At 37.8% G+C, this 6,000-nt stretch overlaps 1 protein-coding gene across 4 annotated transcripts in view; it reads right to left on the bottom strand.

Moving 5' to 3' along the window:
- Positions 1–6,000, bottom strand: part of STRN3 (striatin 3) — a 200,768-nt gene that overhangs the window by 65,387 nt on the left and 129,381 nt on the right. The window lies entirely within an intron of this gene.

Below are 6,000 nucleotides of genomic sequence, written 5' to 3'. Positions count from 1 at the left end.
GCCCACTTGGTCTAAAGTAAAAATACACCCACTTGGGCATTAAGCAACTCATTAGCATAAATCTAAAAATCGCTAAAAAAGTGTTGAAAACAGATCGTTTTAGTAAATAAAAAGCACTGCTGTAACCTACATTATAGCGCCCATCTCCTTATGTAGGAGATAGGCCACTTATAATGTGGTGACAGGGCCTCTTTAACAAAAAATGGAATAAAAAAAAAAAAAAATCACATGTACCCCAAAATAGTACCAATGAAAACTACAGATTGTCCCGCAACAAATAAGCCCTCACACAGCTCCGGTGGAGAAAAAAATAAAAAAAAGTTCTGGCTCTCGGTATATGTCGACAAAAAATGTGGAGCGTTCCAAAAGCGGATAAAATCGGGCACCATTTACCAGTGCGACACAGGCCACATATCTCCGGATTATTATTTATTTACCGCATTATACCCCCTTACAATCCCCTGATGTACTCCGCACAGTTTACATATGCCCCCACATTATGAACTGAAACACCAGTAAAACCCCAAACAGAACTACGGTACTACCAAGCAAAATCAGAGCGTCAAATAGTGCTCCCTCCCTTCTGAGTCCTACAACGTGCCCAAACAGCAGTTTATGTCCACAGATATGGCATTGCCATACCCGGGAGAACCTGCTTAACATTTTATGAGTTTTGTGTTCAGTGGCACAAACTGGGCACAACATATTGCGCACTTAAATGGCATATCAGTGCATATCTTGTATTACAGCTGACACCCGGGACTAACGGAAAGGAACAGCGGAATACTGCAGTGCATTAGTATTGCAGTGTACTGTCACCTTGGGGGACTAATAAAACGTGTAAAAAAGGTAAACAAAAAGTTATTAGTAGTGAAAAAATATATATATTAAAAAGTACAAAAAAAACACAATTTTTCCTCAATGTAAAAAATAAACAAACTTGGTATCGCTGCATCCGTAAAAGTCCGAACTATTACAATATACCATTATTTAACTCGCATGGTGAACGCCGTAAAAAATAAAGGAATTAAAACGCCAAAATAGCCGTTTTTTGGTCAACTTCGCTCTAACATCAAATGTAATAAAAAGCCATCAAAAAGTTGTATGTACCAAAAAATTGTACAAATAAAAACGACAGCTTGTCCTGCAAAAAATAAGCACTTACACCTCTCGACTAAAAAAAATACAAAAAAAGTTATGGCTCTCTGAATGTGGTGAAACCAAACAATTTTTTTTCGTTTAACAAATAGTTTTTTCTTTGTAAAAGTAGTAAAATATAAAATACCTTTATAAATTTGGTATCACCGTAATTGTATCGTTTTTGCCGCAAAGAGAAAGCCGTAAAAAAAAAAAATGCACTGGATGAATTGCAGTTTTTTTACAAGTTCAGCCCGCAAATTCTTTTTTCCAGTTTCCCAGTAGATTATATGGTAATTTAAATGGTGTCAATAGAAACTACAACTCCTCCTGCAAAAAACAAAAAGCCCTCACACCACTCTATCGATGGAAAAATTTAAAAAAGTAATGGCTTTTGGAAGGCAGGGAGTAAGAAAAAAATGAAAAAGCAAAAAGTGGATCAGTGCTGAAGGGGTTAATTTCTAATGAAACATTTATGACCACATGTGGGGTATTTTCGTACTCGGGCGAAATTGCTTTAAAAATGTTGGGGTGCTTTTTCTCCTGTATCCAATGTGAAAATGAAAAAATTCAACATTTGATATTGATTTTCATGCCTAATTCTAAAAAAATCCACAAAAAGACCTGTGGGGTACCCCTGGATAGATTCCTTAAGGGTGTAGTTTCCCAAATGGGGTAACTTTTGGGGTGTTTCCACTGTTTTGATCCCACAGGGGCTTAGCAAATGCGACATGATACCTGAAAACCTTTGTAGCTAAATTTGAGCTCCAAAAGCCAAATAGTCTTCTTTTCTGAGCCCTGCCGTGGGTCCAAACAGCAGAGTGAAAAATGAAAAAAATGAAAAAAAAAAGAAAAAAAAAATGGATCAGTGCCGAAAGGGTTAATGTTGGAGTGCTTTTTCTCCTTTATGCCGTGTGAAAATCAAAAAATGCAATATTTTAATAGAAAATGTTTTCATTTTAATTTACATGGACTAATTCCAATAAGTTTTGCAAAAAAGCTGTGGGGTCAAAATGCTAACTATACCCCTAGATAAACTCCTTGAGTTGTGTAGTTTCCGAAATTGGGTAACTTTTGGGGGATTTTCACTGTTTTGGTACCAGAAGACCTCTTCAAACCTGATATTGTGCCTAAAAGATATTCTAAAAAAAGGAGGCCCCGAAATTTACTAGGTGTTTATTTTACTTCTGAGGCCTGTGTTTCAGTCCATTATCACACTAGAGCCACGTGTGGGAGATTTCTAAAAACTGCAGAATCCGGCCAATAAATATTGATTTGTGTTTCTCTGGTAAAACCTTCTGTGTTGCAGAAAAAAAAAACACTGTATAACAGATGAAGTATAGCAAAAAAAAAAATTAAATAATTTGTAAATTTCACCTCTACCTTGCTTTAATTCCTGTGAAACTTTCTGAATGCGGGTTTGAATACTTTGAGGGGTGCATTTTTTAATATGGGGTAATTTATGGGTGCTTTCTAATAAAAATAAGCCCTCAAAGTCGCTTCAGAACTGGACTGGTCCCTGTAAAAATAGCCTTTTGAAATTTTCTTGAAAATGTGAGAAATTGCTGCTAAAGTTCTGAGCCTTGAAAAAAACGATGCAAACAGAGTAGACATATGGGAAATGTGAACTAGTAACTATTTTGTGTGGTATTGCTATCTGTTTTACAAGCAGATACATTTAAATGTAGAAAAATGAATTTTTTTGCAAATTATCTCTAAATTTGTGTTTTTCACAAATAAATACTGAATTTATCGGCATTTTTTTCACTAACAAGGTACAATATGTCACGAGATGACTATGCCCCGAAGGCCTAAATAGGCTGTGTCCTGAAGTGGTAAATGCCTGCCGAGAAAAAAACAAACACACAAAAAACACAGAATATACGAACGCCAATACAGTTGTTGCGATACTTAACCCTTTCAGGACCAAGCCCATTTTGGCCTTTAGGACCAGCCCCATTTTTTTTTAAATCTGACATTTGTCAATTTATGTGGTAATAAAATAATAAAAGTAGGAGGAAGGAAAAGGCTGGAACTGTTGAACCAGTATCAATTAGGATTGGAGTGCATCCAATGGCTTCTTTTCCTTGATGGATTTTAGCAGATAAGTTGCCCCGGAGGTGGCTCATCGAAAAGTGCAGCACAACCCAACTTGATATAAACGTATAGAAAATATTGAGGCACTCACCAGACTTGCAACACAGTTCCTTTATTCAGAGATCTCGGTCAGGATTTGGAATTAGCCTACGGCCGTTTCACGTGCGTACACGCTTTCTCAAGGCCCTAATTATGTGGTAATAACTCTGGAATGCTTTTGCCTTTCCAAGCGATTCTGAGATTGGTTTCTCGTGACATATTGTACTTTATGTTAGTGGAAAAATTTGGTCAATAAATTCATTGCTTATTTGTGAAAAACACCAAAATTGAGAAAATTTGCAAAAATTATGATTTTTCTAATTTTAAATGTATCTGCTTGTAAAACAGATAGTAATACCACACAAAATAGTTACTATTTCACATATTCCATATGTCTACTTTATATTTGCATAGTTTTTTTTGAACATTATTTTATTTTTCTAGGACGTTACAAGGCTTAGAAATTTAACAGCAATTTCTCACATTTTCAACAAAGTTTCAAAAGGCTATTTTTACAGGGACCAGTTCAGTTCTGAAGCGGCTTTGAGAGCCTTATGTACTAGACAGACCCCATAAATCACCCCACTTTAAAAACTGCACCCCTCAAAGTATTCAAAACAGCATTCAGAAAGTTTCTTACCCCTTTAGGGGCTTCACAGCAATTAAAGCAAAGTAGAGGGGAAATTGACAAATTTTATTTCTTTTGCTGAAATTCATTTGTAATAATAAAAAAAGATTCTGTAACACAGAAGGTTTTACTAGAGAAATGCAAATCAATATTTATTGCCCAGATTCTGCAGTTTTTAGAAATATCCAACATGTGGCTCTGGTGTGATAATGGACTGAAACACCGGCCTCAGAAGCAAAGGAGCACCTAGTGGATTTTGGGGCCTCCTTTTTTTAGAATATATTTTAGGCACTATGTCAGGTGTGAAGAGGTCTTGTAGTGCCAAAACAGTGGAAATCCCCAAAAGTGACACGGTTTTGGAAACTACACACCTCAAGGAATTTATCTAGGGGTACAGTTAGCATCTTGACCCCACAGGTCTTTTGCTATATTTATTGTAGTTTGTCTGTGAAAGTGAAAATCTACTTTTTTCTGAAAACATATAAAAATAAATATTTGAAAGGAATAAAGAATAAAAAACACCCCAAAACTTGTAAAGCTACTTCTCCCGATTACGGCAATACCCCATATGTGGTACTAAACTGCTGTTTGGACCCACGGCAGAGCTCAGAAGGGAAGGAGCGCCATTTGGATTTTGAAGCGCAGATTTTGCTGGATTGGTTTTCAGTGCCATGTAGCGTTTGCAACGCCCTGGAGGGAGCAAAACAGTGGAAATCGCCCAAAAGTGACCACATTTTGAAGACCACACCCCTCAAGGAATTTTTCTAGGGGTATAGTTAGCATTTTGACCACACAGTTGTTTAATTTTTACAATGAGTAAAGGAGAAAAATCACCCCAAAATTTGTAAAGCTATTTGTCCTGATAACAGCTTTTGGAGCTCAAATTTAGCTGGAATGGTTTTCAGGTGTCATGTCGCATTTGCAAAGCCCCTGAGGTACCAAAACAGTGGAAACCTTCCAAAAGTCCCTTTAGGGTACTGGAACGAGCGATTAGGTCGCTGGTACAATACACTGCAATACTAATGTATTGTAGTATAATATTTTTACAGGCTCCTGTAACAGCGCGATCGCTGTCCATTAGTCCCGGGTGTCAGATGTAATACACAGCTGACACCTGCAGAATATGGAGCGGGCGCAGCGCATGAGCCTGCTCCATATATAACCCCCGCACCACGACATGCTATTAAGTCGTGGTGCGCGAAGGCGTTAATGCGCAGAGGATGGTGCAAAGTGAAAATTAAAATTTTCCACTGATATGCCATTTTAATGCACAATATGTTGTGCCCAGTTTGTGCCACTGAAGACAAATACCTCATACAATGTTGAGTGGGTTCTCCCGGATATAAAATATCATATATGTGAATGTAAACTGGTGTTTGGGCACGCTGTGGGGCTTAGAAGGGAGGGAGCGCCATTTGGCTTTTGGAGCGCAGATTTTGCTTGGTAACTGTTCTGTTTGGGGTTTTGTTGGTATTTCAGTTTATGATGTGGGGGTATGTGTAAACTGGGCAGAGTACTTCAGGACATAATAAGAGGGTATAATAATGGGGTAAATAAATAATAAACCGCAGATATGTGGCCGATGTCGCATTGATAAATGGCGCCCGATCTTATCCGCTTTTGGACACTGTACAATTTCTGTCACTATATTCTGAGAGAGAGAACTTTTATTATTTTTTTCTTCACCTGAGCGGTTTGGTTTGAGGGCTTATTTGTTGCGGAACAATCTGTAGTTTTCACTGGTACCATTTTAGGGTATATGTGATTTTTTTTTTATTAGATTTTTTGGGCAAGCAAAGTGACAAAAACAAATTCTGACAATGTTTTTTTTTGTTTTTTTTTTACAGTGTTCACCGTGCGCTATAAATTACATTTTACTTTATTCTGTGGGTCGATATGATTACGGCGATACCATATGAATTTTTTGTTAGTGTAACGTATTATAAACTGTCAGTGTGACGCTGAGAGTCACACAGACAGGAAGCCTATGAGGACCGACCTCCGGCTGGTTCTCATAGGCTGCCGTGCATGGCATACCCGGGGGGCTGTTGTATGGCCTCCGGTTTTGCCTTGTAACCGACTGCAGCACCCGCAATCGG

The sequence above is a fragment of the Rhinoderma darwinii genome, chromosome 12 (genome assembly GCF_050947455.1).
Source record: "Rhinoderma darwinii isolate aRhiDar2 chromosome 12, aRhiDar2.hap1, whole genome shotgun sequence".
Lineage (NCBI taxonomy): Eukaryota > Metazoa > Chordata > Amphibia > Anura > Rhinodermatidae > Rhinoderma > Rhinoderma darwinii.
This window is presented reverse-complemented; position numbering and strand designations above follow the sequence as displayed.